Source organism: Urocitellus parryii, chromosome 8, assembly GCF_045843805.1.
Source record: "Urocitellus parryii isolate mUroPar1 chromosome 8, mUroPar1.hap1, whole genome shotgun sequence".
Classification (NCBI taxonomy): Eukaryota; Metazoa; Chordata; class Mammalia; order Rodentia; family Sciuridae; genus Urocitellus; species Urocitellus parryii.
The window spans coordinates 70,824,412-70,840,086 of record NC_135538.1 but is presented as its reverse complement, the minus strand read 5'-3'; positions in this window follow the sequence as shown (position 1 = coordinate 70,840,086).

Sequence of the window (15,675 nt, the reverse complement as noted above, 5' to 3'; positions counted from 1 at the left end):
TGTTTTCTCTCTTTTTACTTATATGAGGATGCTCGTCATAGAGTTAATCCAGAATGATCTCATCTGAAAATCTATAACTTAATTATACCTTCAAAGACCCTTTTTCCAGATAAAGTCATAGACTAGGGATTATAATTTGGACATTCTTTTTTTGAAGGTCTCTATTTAGCCTAATGCATTGACTTTGCATATAAATGAAACTTAATTTGCTGATTGGTCAGTTAGGCTACATATTGTTAAGTAGAGGAAAAATAATTTGCTAGCCTCTATGTAAATTATGAACCTAATTAGTTAAAAGCCTGTTTATCTGTATGTTATGTGTAAATAGAATTTTCATGTGAAAGCATCATAGTTTGATTTTTTACTTTCTTTTGCTTACCTTTTGAAACTTTCAGATTATTGCTTAAGTGCTTTTATAATTAGAAAAAACAAAACAACCACAAAGTGCTTTACAGTTAAAAAGAAAAAAAAAATCTAGGAAAATGTGAAAAGACTGTGTGGCCAGGCCTGGTGTCTTAAGCCAAAATCCCCACAGTTTGGGAGGCTGAGGCAGGTGGGTCACAAATTCAAAGCCATTCTTGGCAATTAAGCAAGGCCCTAAGTAACTTAGAGAGACTCTGTCTCAAAAAATAAAAAGGGCTGGGGATGTGGTCCAGTGGTTAAGCACCTCTAGGTTCAATTGCTGGTATAACCACACACACACACACCCAAAAAAGGCAGTGTAGATGGCATCTCTGATAGGATCATTGTCCCTGCAGATGAAGTATCTGAGGAAAGAGTCAGACTGTGAAAGGAAGTTCCATTAGAAACTTGAAATGTAAAGATAGTTGTAACTGATTTAAAAGTTGTGGAACCATAATTATTTATATTACATTAAAATGTCTGCTCTTCCTATATTCAGATATGATTTGAGGCAAAAAAAAAAAAAAGTCAGTGGGAGCAGCTACAGATGTGGCTCAGTGGTTAAATGTCCCTGGTTTCAATGCATCGAACCTCAAAAACATTGACATTTAGCCTATGTCCTAGAACTTTAAATCCTATTTAGCAGTGTTACTTTATTGAATCATTACTTTAAGACACCAAATGGTACTCTATAGTCTTTCTAAATTCCCAAAGGATTCCCAAGGAATGTACTACTAGAAAATCTGAGGATTATTTAATAATTGTAGCTCTTTCTTTTTCTTTTTGGTCCTGGACATTGAACCCACTGAGCACTTTATCACTGATCCATATCTCCAGTCCTTTTTTGTTTTGTTTTGTTTTTTGAAACAGGGTCTCACTAAGTTGTTAAGGGCCTCAGTAAGTTGCCAAGGCTGATCAGGCATACTTGTAATCCCAGTGACTCGGGAGGCTGAGTCAGGATCACAGGTTTGAGGCCAGCATCAGCAATTTAGGAAGACCCTGTTTCAACAAAATAATTAAATAAAACAGCTGGGAATGTAGCTCAGTGGTAAGAGCCTTTGGGTTCAATCACCAAGGCTGGCTTCTAACTTGCAATCCTCCTGCCTCAGCTTCCCAAATCACTGGGATAACCGTCGCACCACCGTGTAGGTTTATATTTTCTTCTTTTTTTTTTTAATCTTTTTTTTTTAGTTGTAGACAGACACAATACCTTCATTTTATTTATTTGTTTTTATATGCTGAGGATCGAACCCAGTGCCTCACACATGCAAGGCAAATGCTCTACCAACTGAGCCAACCCCAGATGTAGTTTCTTTTTTACAACAGAATTCAATATATTGTTCTTTGCAGTTACTATTATCTGTGGTGAGCCGTTTCTGTGAACTGTGGCCGCCATTACAAGATGGCGCTGGTTTCCCCTGTAGTCTGTGACAAACAACTCCTTATCAGAATGAGTTGGCACGCTGTGACTTGGCACCCTATGAGAAAAGTCCACGTGGCAGTTGTGCATTGGGGCTTTATCTGCTTTATTAAGGCTGGGGCACACGGGAGTAGTAGTAGTGGCAGTAGTAGTAGCAGTAGTAGTAGTGGCAGTAGGAGTAGCAGTAGAAGTAGTAGTAGGAGTAGCAGTAGAAGCTAAAAGACATGTCAATACAAAGGCCTGAATAAACAGCTGAAAGAAGAAAAAGTATCAAGGACCTGAATAAACTGCTGAAAGAAGATTCCTGAGTTGCGTCTTCCTTGCGGGCAAGGGGTCGCGACAATTATCCTTTTCTATTTAATACACTTTAAAAATTACAGCCTATTTCATGCTTCTTAAATTTTCCCCAAAGATTATATTCAAATATATTTTAGGAAAATTGGTGTTCTTTTCCATTTAAATACTGTCATTACTTTATTTCACTATTCAAAAGTAAATAAATTTCAATTTTTTCATTGAAACCACAGTTGTATAAAGTGTTGAAAATGAAATTCAGAATCTTTTGTTCTACTTGTTAAAACTTGTCTTTAAAATAGTAGTCTAACTTCTCATAAGAGATATACAAGAGATCAACAAATATATGAAAAAGTGTTCAACATCTTTAGCAGAGAAACACAAATAAAAACTACTCTGTGATTTCATCTCACTTCAGTCAGAATGGCAGTTGTCAAGAATACAAGCAATAATAATCGTTGGTGAGGATGTGGGGGGAAAGGTACACTCATACATTGCTGATGGGACTGCAAATTGGTGCAACCACTTTGGAAAGCAGTGTGGAGATTCCTCAGAAAACTGGAAATGGAACTATTGTTTGACCCAGCTATCCCACTCCTTGGTCTATACCCAAAGAGGACTTAAAATCTGTATACTATAGTGACGTAGCCACATCAATGTTTATGTCAGCTCACCTCACAATAGTTAAACTGTGGAAGCAACCTAGATGCCCTTCAAGAGATGAATGGATAAAGAAACTGTGTATATATACACAATGGAATATTACTCGGCATTAAGAGAGAATAAAATCATGGCATTTGCAGGTAAATGGATGGAGTTGGAAAATATAATGCTAAGCGAATAAGCCAATCTCAAACAACTAAAGGCTGAATGTTTTCTCTGATTAGTGGATGCTGATCTATAATGGGCGGGGGGTGCCATGGGAAGAATGGAGGAACTCTGGATTGGGCAAAGGAGAGTGGTGAGGCATTATGAGGATAGGAAGCTTGTGGGATGAGATGGACATCATTATTTCAAAACCAGCCTCAGCAACTTAGCAAGAACCTGTCTCTAAATAAAATATAAAAAGGGCCAGGTTGTGGCTCAGTGGTTAAGCTCCCCTGGGTTCATACCTGGTACAAAAAAAAAAAAAAAGTAGTCTACTATATTTAAAATAAAGGTACATATGAAGTTATTTTGAATGTTTAATTGCTTAATCTTGAGACCTGTCTCTGGGAAAATTGCTGATAGCAAAATTATTGTCATTTAGAATCCGAGTACTTAAGACCTTTCCTCTTATTCTCTACCATTGCCCACATTCTAACACCCCCCACATGGTGGCTTGAATCCACTGACTGTCTCTTATACTCTTTCTGTCACTCAAGAACAACTATTGTAAATGTTCAGGACAAATACAACCGTCTCAATTTCATCAGTAGATTCTGGAGAGAGGAGTTTGAGAGTAGAAATGTACTGTTTGGGGGTTCTTAGTAAAGTTCAAAATCCAAGGCTATTCATATTTCTAATTACCATGGCTAACCAAGACTTGCCAAGCCTGCTTTATAACATTGAGAAACATGTATTTGTTATTCTATTTATTTTTCAGTATCAGGATTGAACTCAGGGCCTTGCACATGCTAGACACATATCCAACCACAGAGCTATATTTCCAGGTCATATTTGCTATTCTAAAGCAATCTAAATGTGTGTGTGGTTGTATAATACAACTACCTTTCTTTCATTTCTTAACTGGATCAAAATGGGCTAATTGGTAGGTCTGAAATCAAGGAGTCAAATCATGAAATGCCAGTATTTTTTAATTAGGTTAACTAGTTTTGGTTTTGAGTGTCATTATGGGGAGATGGAACTAATTGAAATGTTTTCGGGTTTTTTGTTATTGTTTTTGGTACCAGAGACTGAACCCAGGAGTGCTTAACCACTGAGCCACATCTTTGGCACTAAGTTGCTTATGGCCTTGCTGAATTGCTAAAGCTGGCTTTGAATTTGTGATCCTACCATCTCAGCTTTCTGAGCTGCTGAGATTACAGAAGTGCACCATTTCTCCAGACTCTATTTGAAAGTTAAATTATGCTTGGATATGTATGAGTGTCTTGAAATTTGTGTGATGGAAAGTACATTGAAGAAACAAAGATCAGGATCCATAAAATCACCACAGTGGATGTCATCTTATGCAGTGAACTCACTCCCCAACAGGTGGTGCTAGCTTTCCTCTAGCGAGAGTTGCCCTGGGCCACCCTTTCCTTCCTCCCTTGGTCTCTTTCTCTCTCCCTTCCTTCCTTTTTGTCCCCTTTTCATTCCCCAAGACCTCCCATACTATTTCTTAACATGTTCCATGACATTGAAGTTGAAAAGTGATGTATGGATTTATATGGAATGATAGTTAGAAGTCCCCCCCACCCCCGCACCAATTTATAAGACATTCCACTCAATCCTGTTGGAATATTTACAGTTGTATGCTTTTATGAATTTGATCTCCTATGCTGTGGCTAGAGGAAATGTGTAAAAAGTCATTTTTATGATAATAATGTAAATAGAAAGGAACAAGCTAATCTCTTTCAGAAAGTCAGCTTGGAGAAGACTTGTCACTATACCTGAGACAAAAATGAGGTTTTTGAAATGTTGGAGGTGGGTGTTTCTTCTTATTTTGTCAAATGTTCAATGTTAATCTCCTATTAAGCATAGTTCTAGGAACTAAAATGAAAACAGAAGTTATGCTCTCTAATTCTCAAGGACCTAGTCCAGGGTTTCCCAGACATAAGTAATTTTTATACATTCTCTGAGATTTTCACCATAATGTTGTACCTCTTTACCATAATGTTTACTTTAAATTAGCTCACTTTTATTTTAAAAGCAAACTGTCACTAACATTGATTTTAAATATTTAATAGGCAAAAGGTAGTCATTAGAAAGTATCATGAAAAAAAAATATTTATCTACAAAGTTTCCAAGCTTGAGGTCAGCTCTCTTTTATAAAAGGAAAATTAATTACCCAATAGAGAGATGTTGAAGACATACTGGCTCCCAACTAGAACTTCCTCCTTAAAATAATGTGATAAATTAAAAGGAAATAACCCTCACACCATGCAATTCCACACTTAGTGTTGCATCAGTCTAATACATAAAACTGCAGTACCACCACTGGTAAATGTTTTTATTCTGGGAGCCAGTGTAGCTGAAGGTACACTCTCATGTAAACAAATTATCCTAATACAGATTCATTAGTCTACAAAAAGATATTTTAGAGTACTGTGGAGGACACAATAGAAATGAATTAGTTCCTTCTGGGGGAGGGAGACTGGGGGTTATATTAGAGGAAATCAATATTCTAGCTATTTATTGAAGGCTAAATATAAATTCTAAGAATAGAAAAAAAAGCATTTAGGCAGAGTGGAGTGGGTGAGCAAGTACACAATTGCAGGAGCAGAGGGGTATTGCTGAACTGGGTGGGAAGGAAGGCTGGGTGCTAAAGAAGCTGGAATGGAGGAGGTGCAGAGGCAAGTTTGGAGAAGCCATGAATGTATGTCATGCTAAGAAGATTTGGCTTTATTTTGGAGTAGGGAATGGGAGTCTATCAGACATTTTTAAGCAGAGAAGTCAGAAGATTAGATCTGTGTTTTGTAAGGATGATTCTGACAGGAATGTGGAGGATTAATTGGAGGGAGTAGTGGAGACTGGTACAGACACATCAGTTGAAAGGTTCTTGCATGTGTTATACTTGCTCTTTTAAAAAAATATATTTTTTGAGTTTGAGGATGAGGTTGTAGCTCAATGGTAAAGGCCTTGCCTAGCATGTGTGAGGCACTGGGTTTGATCCTCAGCACCACATATAAATAAATAAAATAAAGGTATTGTGTCCATCTATGAAAAAAATATTTGTTTTCTTCACCAAAAAGGCTTTAAACATGGGTGCCCACCCCAGTAGCATTCAGCATCCCTAAGAGCTCAGACCATAGACTCTAAGTGTTATTTCCTCTTAAAAGAAACCATGACTCTTTGGAATAGTGACTGATTCCAGTCTGAGGCAGAAAATGTACAGGATGAGCCTAGAATATCTTGTCATATCAGAAAGAAAGGCTTCTGGAATCATGTCAAGAGGATTCCAAAGACAGTGCAGTGGTATATGCTTGTAGTCCCAACTACTCAGGATGGCTGAGGCAGGAGGATCCCAAGTTTGGGCCAGCCTGGGCCGCTTAGCAAGACTCTGTCTCAAAATAAAATTAAAAAGGCTGGAGATGAGCTCAGTGATAGAGCACTTGCCCATGTCCCAGGTGGGTGGTGGAATTTGGGGTTCCTCTGTGTGAAGCAGGCTGGCTGTGAAATAAAGCTAAGAAAAGAAGGCGGCGAAAAATCCACAGGACACAAAAAGTAATTTTAGAAAGCAAGGGCTTTCGACCTTAGGGGTCCAGTTCCACACTGGAAAGAGAGAGAGAGAACCTGTACTTGCTTTATTATACATAGGGGAAACTTCAAAGGTATTCCATACAATGTTCTTCTGCCAAATAAGGTAGGAAGTGGGCTGTCCAGGCCCAATGGGTCATGCCTAATTCTGGAGCTAGGAGAGCAGCTCCAATGGACCTAGCCAAGCCTGAGGTCAGGTCCATTGTGTAATCCATTAAGTGGGAGGATCGACAAAATAGCATGCCATGCCACACCAAAATCTCCTTGGCTCAAGGCTGAGTGAAGACACTAAATAGCTCAGGAGTGGCTTCCCAAACCCTTGGATTCAATCCCCAGTGCCATAGGGGTAGGGAGTAGGGGAAGGGTTCCAGAGACAACACTGGCTAAAGATAAGACAATCCATATATCAATAAGAAAAATAACTACAGTCAATTAAAATATATCACTGGGTGAGGTAGTTTACCCTTGTAATTCCAGCAGCTCAGGAGGCTGAGGCAGAAGGATCACAAGTTCAAAACCAGCATCAACAATTTAGTGAGGCCCCAAGCAACTCAGCAAGACTCTGTCTCTAAATAAAATATAAAAAAGGGCTAGAGATGTGGCTAGGTGGTTAAGTGCCCTTAACTTGTATATTTGAAAATAATTTATATATATATATATAATTTATATATATAATAAGTAATATAATTTATATATGAATTATAAATATATATAATATATTTATAATTTATATGTATATATACACACACACTCTTATATATATCAATTGAGATACATATATATCATATATATCAATTATTTTCAAGTGCACAAGTTCATAATTACACTAAAAACAACCCTAATTGATCACATTTTGATTCTTTTCTGTGCAAACTTATACCTCAGGTTAATTCAAGTGATTGATGAGGGGAGTTTGTTGTTGATGCCGTTTTCTAAAAACACTAGAGTCAATAAAATAGAGATGATAGAATGAATATCATAACTTTGCAACTTCTAATGAATTAATAGGTCTTGGTAATGACCAAAAAAGGCTGCTGCATTAATACAAATAGACCAACTATGCAATAAATGCAAAAGACATTTATATCAGCACCTGTGAAATGCTTTTGCAAAAATATTGAATCTAGCTGTAACTCACCATTGGCTAACAGAACTTTTTGCAATGATGGGAAAGTTTTATATCTATAATTGTCCAATATGCAGTCACTAACCATATGGGATTTGTATAAAAATTTAAAGTAAAATTTTATTTCTGCTCCTCAGTTCTATTTCAGGTGCTCAATATCCATATATATCTGGTGGCAACTCAAGCTCTATCAATGCTCAAAAGCATTACTTAAAAGAAAAAAAAAACCATGAACCTTCAAAGACCCCTTTTCCAGATAAAATCACAGACTAGGGATTATAATTTGGACATTCTTTTTTTTTGAAGGTCTCCATTTAGCCCAATGCATTGACTTTGCATATAAACAAAACTTATTTTGCTGATTGGCCAGTTAGGCTACATAAAATTGTTAAGTAGAGGAAAAATAATTTGCTAGCCTCTATGTAAATTATGAACCTAATTAGTTAAAAGCCTGTTTATCTGTATGTTATGTGTAAATAGAATTTCCATGTGAAAGCATCATAGTTTGATTTTTACTTTCTTTTGCTTTACCTTTTGAACAGAGATCCTATCAGAGATGCCATCTACACTGCCTTTTTTTTTGGGGGGGGGGTTATACCAGCGAATGAACCTAGAGGTGCTTAACCACTGGACCACATCCCCAGCCCTTTTTATTTTTTGAGACAGAGTCTCCCTAAGTTACTTAGGGCCTTGCTAAATTGCTAAGAATGGCTTTGAACTTGTGATCCACTTGCCTCAGCCTCCCAAACTGTGGGGATTACAGGTTTAAGACACCAGGCCTGGCCACACAGTCTTTTCACATTTTCCTAGAATTTTTTTTTTCTTTTTAACTGTAAAGCACTTTGTGGTTTTTGTTTTGTTTTGTTTTTTCTAATTATACAAGCACTTTAGCAATAATCTGCCTATGTTTTTATTGGTGCATTATAGTTGTATATAATGGTAGAATTTGTTGTTTCATATTTGTATGTGCACACAATATAACAATATCATTTGGCCATTATCATTCTACTATACATTCTTTTTAATTTTTTATATTTTTGGTACCAAGGATTGAACCCAGGAATACTTTAACCACTGATCTACATCTCCAGCCCTTTTTTGTATTTTATTTAGAGACGGGGTCTCACTGAGTTGCGTAGGTCCTCACTAAGTTGCTGAGGCTGGCTTTGAACTTATGATCCTCTTGCCTCAACTTTCTGAGCCTGTGGGATTATAGGCGTGTGCCACTGTGCCTGTACATATCCTTTGACAATTGGAAAAAGTTCCATGTTTTAAACACTTATTACTCAATCTTGTGAGTTTTTTTTTTTTTCAAAATTGTTTTCTCTTTCAATCAACTCCCTACTTCATTGTAAGTTACCAGAAGAAAGAACAATGGGATGTTGGGAATTTGATATGAGTACAGGAGGCTAAGGGTATGTTATGGTTTGAATCTGGACTGTCCCTCCAAAAGTTCATGTGTTGAAAGCACGGTCCCCACTATAAAAAAGTTCAGAAGTGTAACTTTTCAGGCAATGATTGGATCATGAACATTCTGCCCTTATCAGTGAATTAATCCAGTTGATGGATTAATAATTTGAATGGACTTAATGGGAGCTGGTAAAACTATAAGCAGGTGGGACGTGGCTGGAGGAAGTAGGTCACAGGGGTGTGACCTTCTCTCCCCTTCTGCTTCCTATCTGCTATTATTCCAGCAACTTACCTCTGGCATGTTGTTCTGCCTTTGTGTCTTCTGACCATGGACTGAATCTCTGAAACTGTAAGCCAAAATAAACCATTTCTCTTCTAACTTGTTCTTGTCAGGTATTTTGGTCACAAGGTCAAAAAGCTGGCTAACACAGGGTAGAATCCATTACAGCAATGTATTTCCCCCTTATAGGCCAATCAATATTTTGTATAAGATATTTTCTCCACATTATTCTGTCAGTTTTTAAGAATTTTTGACTTCCATAAGCTTGCTCATATGTCAGAATCAAGGCTTGGTTAAGCTGATTCTCTGTAAGTGAAGTAATTTCTTTGCATACGCATGTCTCAGTTCTTTATATGCGAGATATATACATACATACATATATATATATATATATATATATATATATATATATATATGATATTGATGGATCTTCTTTTATTCATTTATTTATATGTGATGCTGAGAATCAAATGCTAGGCAAGTGCTTTACCACTGAGCCATAAACCAAGTCCACACAGGTCTCAGTTCTACTGAAGCTTACTCAAAATTCTTTTTCTAGATTGGATAACAAGACAACACAAGTCAACTAATAAGTGCTCACTGAGTTTTCACATTGATTTATAAATATTCAATGAAATTAATGGAAATATTAGTCCTGAAAAGTAAGAAAAGGGACATAAGAAGCATTTTGGAGTCAGAAACTAGAATCTAGATCTAAGTATATATAATTTATTTATTTCACAGCCTTAAATATTTGAAGATCAGCTTCTCTTGGATTAGTAGCTACAGTGGATGATCCTAGAGTGCAATGTAGAAACCCAGTTTTCTATGCTAAATAAAACTATTTAGCCATTAATTGAAAACAAATAAGCTAGTTATGAGTTAGCAATTTGGCCTTTCTATATATTTACTTAGCTAACCTTGTTTGCTTAAATTTTGCCTTTAATATGTAATACTTGTTCTAAAGATGCATGTTGTAGTTTTGTGGTTTATTATGTTTAATGTAGAATTAATTTTTAAAATTTAAAATAAAAATAAAAATATTTAGACCAGACTGCAACACTGTAAAAAGTTTGCAAATGTGTGCTTTTATTTCTGCTCTTTTTCATTCTCTCCTTCATACACATTTTGTTATTAGTTTCCTTTGGTAGCTTAATACTCTAAAATTAACTTATGTTAATTTAAGTTATAAACTATTGGCAATTCCAGTTAAACTACTTTGATGTTAGGCCTTTGTCTGGTGGGGGCTCAATCTAGGTCTAGGAAGCAAGGTTTGGGGCTCTGGTAGTTGAAAGAAGATGTGAGGCACAGTTGGGATAGTAAAGGTTCTTTATTTGGAGGGGGCAATAGACCCTACTCAGCCCCATTCAGCTGAGACTTTCCACAGGTCTTTTTTATATGCAGGCCAAAGAAGGCTCATTGCCAATAGGTTACATAAGTGGGCACATGCTCACAAGCAAATGTTTATAACTTTGAATGTATACATTGAATCAGGGTGTTCATGACCTTGACTACATAGCCTGCTGGAAGCCTGGGATAGGGAGTCTAAATATAGCCATCATGGGTCTGCCCTATAGACTTTTATTTCCACTTGGAATATAATTTAAGTTCATTCCATTTAAAGGTATACACTGTTGCACAGTTAGCTTTGTCCTGTGCTAAAACCTGATATTGACTGCTAAGTTCAAATCTGGGCTTTGAAACTTTCAAGAGCAATATGATAGACTCATATTGGATGACCTCATGGCTGGAGACCTCTGCATGGTCAAGTGTTCCTGGAGAAAGAAATTGACCTCTCACTTGGCAACACCTTCTGTTCTTGGGTAAAATTATAAACTAATTTTAGACAATGAAAACAACAACAGAACATTTGCTGCCATTTGGTATGAATTAGTAAATAAAATATTTGCCTTTCCCTAATAATAATAAAAGTGGCATTCTAGATATTTTAAAAATTGGCCAGTTATCAAGTTTTTAAAAATAAAAAATAGAGCTGGGGATATAGCTCAGTTGATAGAGTGCTTGTCTTGCATGCATAAGGCCCTGGGTTCAATCACCAGCATCACAAAAACAAAAGAAAACAACAACAAAAAACTATTGAATTAATTATCTGTTATAATTCAGCTTGAATGAACTTTTCTCCAAAGCCAAATTAATTTTTAACCAAGGAAACTGGTTTTAATGAAGCAGCTTATTTTAATGAAAAAAATTTTAGTTGACATAAAAAACAAAGTGAGGATTATTTTAATCTGATTCATATTTATCACTGAGGAAAAAAACATGAAATTTCAAGAAAGGTCTCTCTCTCTCTCTCTCTCTCTCTCTCTCTCTCTCTCTCTCACAGAGATTACCCAGGGGCACTTAACTACTGAGCCACATCCCAAGTCCTTTTTATTTTTTATTTAGAGACAGGGTCTCTCTAAGTTGCTTAAGACCTCACTAAATTGCTGAGGCTGGCTTTGAACTTGCAAGCCTCCTGCCTCAGCCTCCTGAACTGATGGGATTACAAGTGTGAGCCACTGCACCTGGCTCAAGGAATGATTTCTTAAGAGGAAATGAATGTTTTCAATTCTAATGCTATCATAAGTGTCTATTAAGAGCTTTTAATTTCTCAAGGAAAATATTTGGAAAATCTTCATTAAGAAATTGTTTAGAGCTGGACATGTGGCTCATGTCTATAATCCTAGCTACACAGGAGTTGGGCAGGAGGATTGCAAGTTCAAGGCCAACTTGCATAAAAATTCGAGACATCCCTCCATCTCAAAAACAAGTTGTGTAGTTCTGTGCTTGCGTGTGCCACAGATGCCTCTTTTTTATAGTCTTAATATTACAGGCTATAATGAGACCTTTATTCAAAATAAATCCTCTACTTTGCTGATATGTAATCATCTTGGGCTGCTGCTATTTGGCTCATGTTAGGTACCAAACTGTGTCCTCCCTTAAAATTCATGGGTTGAATAAAGCCCTAACCCCTAACATGACTATATTTGGTAATCCCTTTAGGGAAGTAATTAAGGTTAAATGAGGTCATAAGGGAGGGGCTTTGTGGGAAAAGAGAAATGTTTGAAGCATTTTGAGGAAATTTTACAGTGCAGAATTAGACAAGATGTTCTCTTTTATCTCTTTTCAAAGCAGTCTGTCAAATCTATAATAACCATCAATGGTGTAGATTTGAATTTGATGCATTAAGTCTGGCCTAAAGATGAAAGGAACTGGAATAAGGGGCCCAGCAATATACAGATTAACCTAGTTACATACATGTGAGCATATGCACAAACAGAAAGAGAGAGCTGGAAATGCATGTAGCAAAATGTTAATAGTATTCTGTGTCATTAGTCATATTGTTGGTATAATAAATCATAAAATAATTTTCATTATTTTTGTACTTTATTGGCTTCTCCAACTCGATTGGTGAAATTCTGTAAAACAATGATGATCCTAATAATAAGAACTAATATTTTTTGATTGATGGCATGATTTCATGTCAGGTACTTTTCCAAATGTTTACATATACAGTAGTGCCCCCTTATCAAAGATTTTGGGTTTTTTTTTTTTTTTGCTGTTTCAGTTACCCTAATTTGTAGCATGATAATATTAAATGGAAAAGTCCCAGAAACAAACAACTCATAAGTTTTGTTACTGGAGGTTTGGAGTAGACTGTGGAGTGATCCTCCATCTTTTGCTGTAATGCCTAAAATTAGGGCATTTACCCCAGCACTGAAGCAGCAGTACAGATAGTACCAGAGATAGTAACTAGAGTAGGGTTATTGCAAGGCAAGAGAAAGTGAGAATATCCCAGAGCAAGGGGTCAAACAGATCAGCTAGGGACCAAAATGTGTAGAAATGATTTTTTCTTTTTTCTTTTTTCTTTTTTTTTTTGAGCTTTTGTTATAATGGTGATTTTGCAGTGGCATGAAACTTTGGAGTTCCAGTAGCCATGACTCTTCCAGCTGGCTCTGGCTGGCTCTTGCACAGCTGCTGCCCATTTGGGGAAAGTCATATGCCTGTACTGTTTGAAAATAGAGGGATTGTGCCTGTGTACTTGGGTCACTTTGCCCTTTCGGGCTTAGCAGCATCAGCAGAAGGTCATATAATGATCAACTGACACTCAGAGCAGCTTATGGACATAACTTTAGGTGAGAAAATTTCTCATTCACACAGACTGGGATGTATACCTCCTAGCAGTGTTGTGTTTAGGCCATGGGGAATCAGGGCAAAGGGGAAACCTGTCCCCAGAGAGAACCTCTCTGTCCTCATTTCCAGGAATGACTATCGAGAGCAGAGCAGCTACTTTCACTATCAGGAGGGAAGAAAGCCAAAGGAAGCCTGAAGTCACCAAGTACCAGGACATCCAGGGATTTAAAATAGCTGTTTGAGAAAATCTATATAGAGCTTAAAAGCAAGTTGTAATAGAACCTTACCCAATAGAAGCAGGCACCTGCCAAGCATTTTTTGCTCATTCCTATTGCTTGTTTCCCAGCATTGCTTCCTCAGATTTAATTTTTCCCTTATAAGCCCCTCACTCTCTGGATGATTTAATCCTCTTTTAGATGTAACCATTATGCACAGTTCATAAGTAGAAATGCACTTTTCCTTAGTGCCCCTGATAGTCTCTTCTTAGATGGCTGCATCCACCTCCTCTCTACAAGTCCCACATGTGTCCATCAACTTGCCCTTCACTCTCCCATTGTCCCTATCTCAACTTTTTTCTTTTTTTCTCTACTGTGTCTCCTTCTCCCAAACACAGTGCAGAATTGGACAAGATGCTCTCTTTTATCTCTTTTCAAAGCATTCTGCCAAATCTATAATAACCATCAGTGGTGTAGATTTGAATTTAATGCATTAAGTCTGGCCTAAAGATGAAAGGAGGCTGGAATAAGGGGCCCAGCCATACACAGATTAATCTAGTTACATACATGTGAACATATGCACATACAGAGAGAGAGCATCTGGAAATACATGTAGCCAAATATTAATAGTTATTCATTTGGGCATTACATCTGGTCACTTCTACCTGTGGATGTTTCTGGAAGCCTTGGACTTTGCAGGAACATCTTATCTCAGGCCTTAGTCTTTTCTTTTTCCAATTTATTGCTCATCTAGTCATCAATTATTCTTGTAGAACAAAATTCTGATCTTACCTCTCTCCTGCTTAACCACATCCAATAGTTTGCCCATTGTCTGGATAGTTAATATTCCTAAGCACTGAATGTATTTTTTCCATGTCCCTTCACCCCCAATTAAGTTTTGTTTTGTTTTGTTTTTACCAGCTCTTTTAACTTCTTAGCCAAGACTGATTTCTTAATATGCTATCAAGTGTGAGGTACATGTTATTTTAGCTGGAGAGCTTTCTGGAGATAACTATAATTTCTGGGTGGGGTGTGTTTACTTAGGGAGTATTGTAAATGGTCAGTACACTAGAGTGACACAGTATTTTGCTTATTCTGCTTGTTGATAGTAGCAGCCCCCAAATCATGTAGTATGTCCTGCTTTATTTTGGAGAAAATTAATCACATTCCAAATATACTTAAGCTGAAAAAAAGTAATCAAAATACAAATGTACTTTAGGAAATACCTCTTATTCTGCATTTTAAAGGTTTTAAGTGTGTGTGTGTGAGAGAGAGAGAGAGAGAGAGAGAGAGAGAGAGAGAGAGAGAGAGAGAGAGATGCAGTCTCTCCAGGGATCAAATTATTTCATTCCTTTCTCCCCCAATATTTCTTTATTCTTAAAATATCGATTTTTTCCTCTTTTAGGTCATACTTTGTCCATTTGTGTTGGGAACTTTATTTAATTATTATTTTTATTCAAGGATTATAAACCATATCAAAGCCTGTTGTCACAAGATGGATCTGAAGACCAAAATTCAATGTCCTATAGTCTTGTACAATATAGTAAGGTACTTAAGCCATGAGTAGTGTTATTTTTCTATGGTAAAGGAAATTTTTTCCTCTCCTCCTTTCACCAAAGCACACAACTAATTTTCATAAATTTCCTGCTTCAAAGTTTTTAAGTCAGTTGAATTATTGTTTGTTTTTTTTTTTTTTTTGTTGTTGGTACCAGCAATTGAACCCAGGGGTGCTTAACTGCTGAGCCACACAGGATTTTTCTACTTTTTTTATCCTAGTAAAAATTACTGTAGGCTCTTTAGTAGCAGCACATAGATATGGCAGACAGTTGTAAGAATATTATGGGTAGAAATAAAAGTAATAGTAAGCATTACTGAACTTATTAGTTTCAAGAATACAACATTTCCAATTTCAGCTTTTAGAAGCCATGCTTCCTGTACCCTAGTTCCAGCTAAAGGAATGAGAAGTCTAGGAGGAAGCATGACATTTACATACACA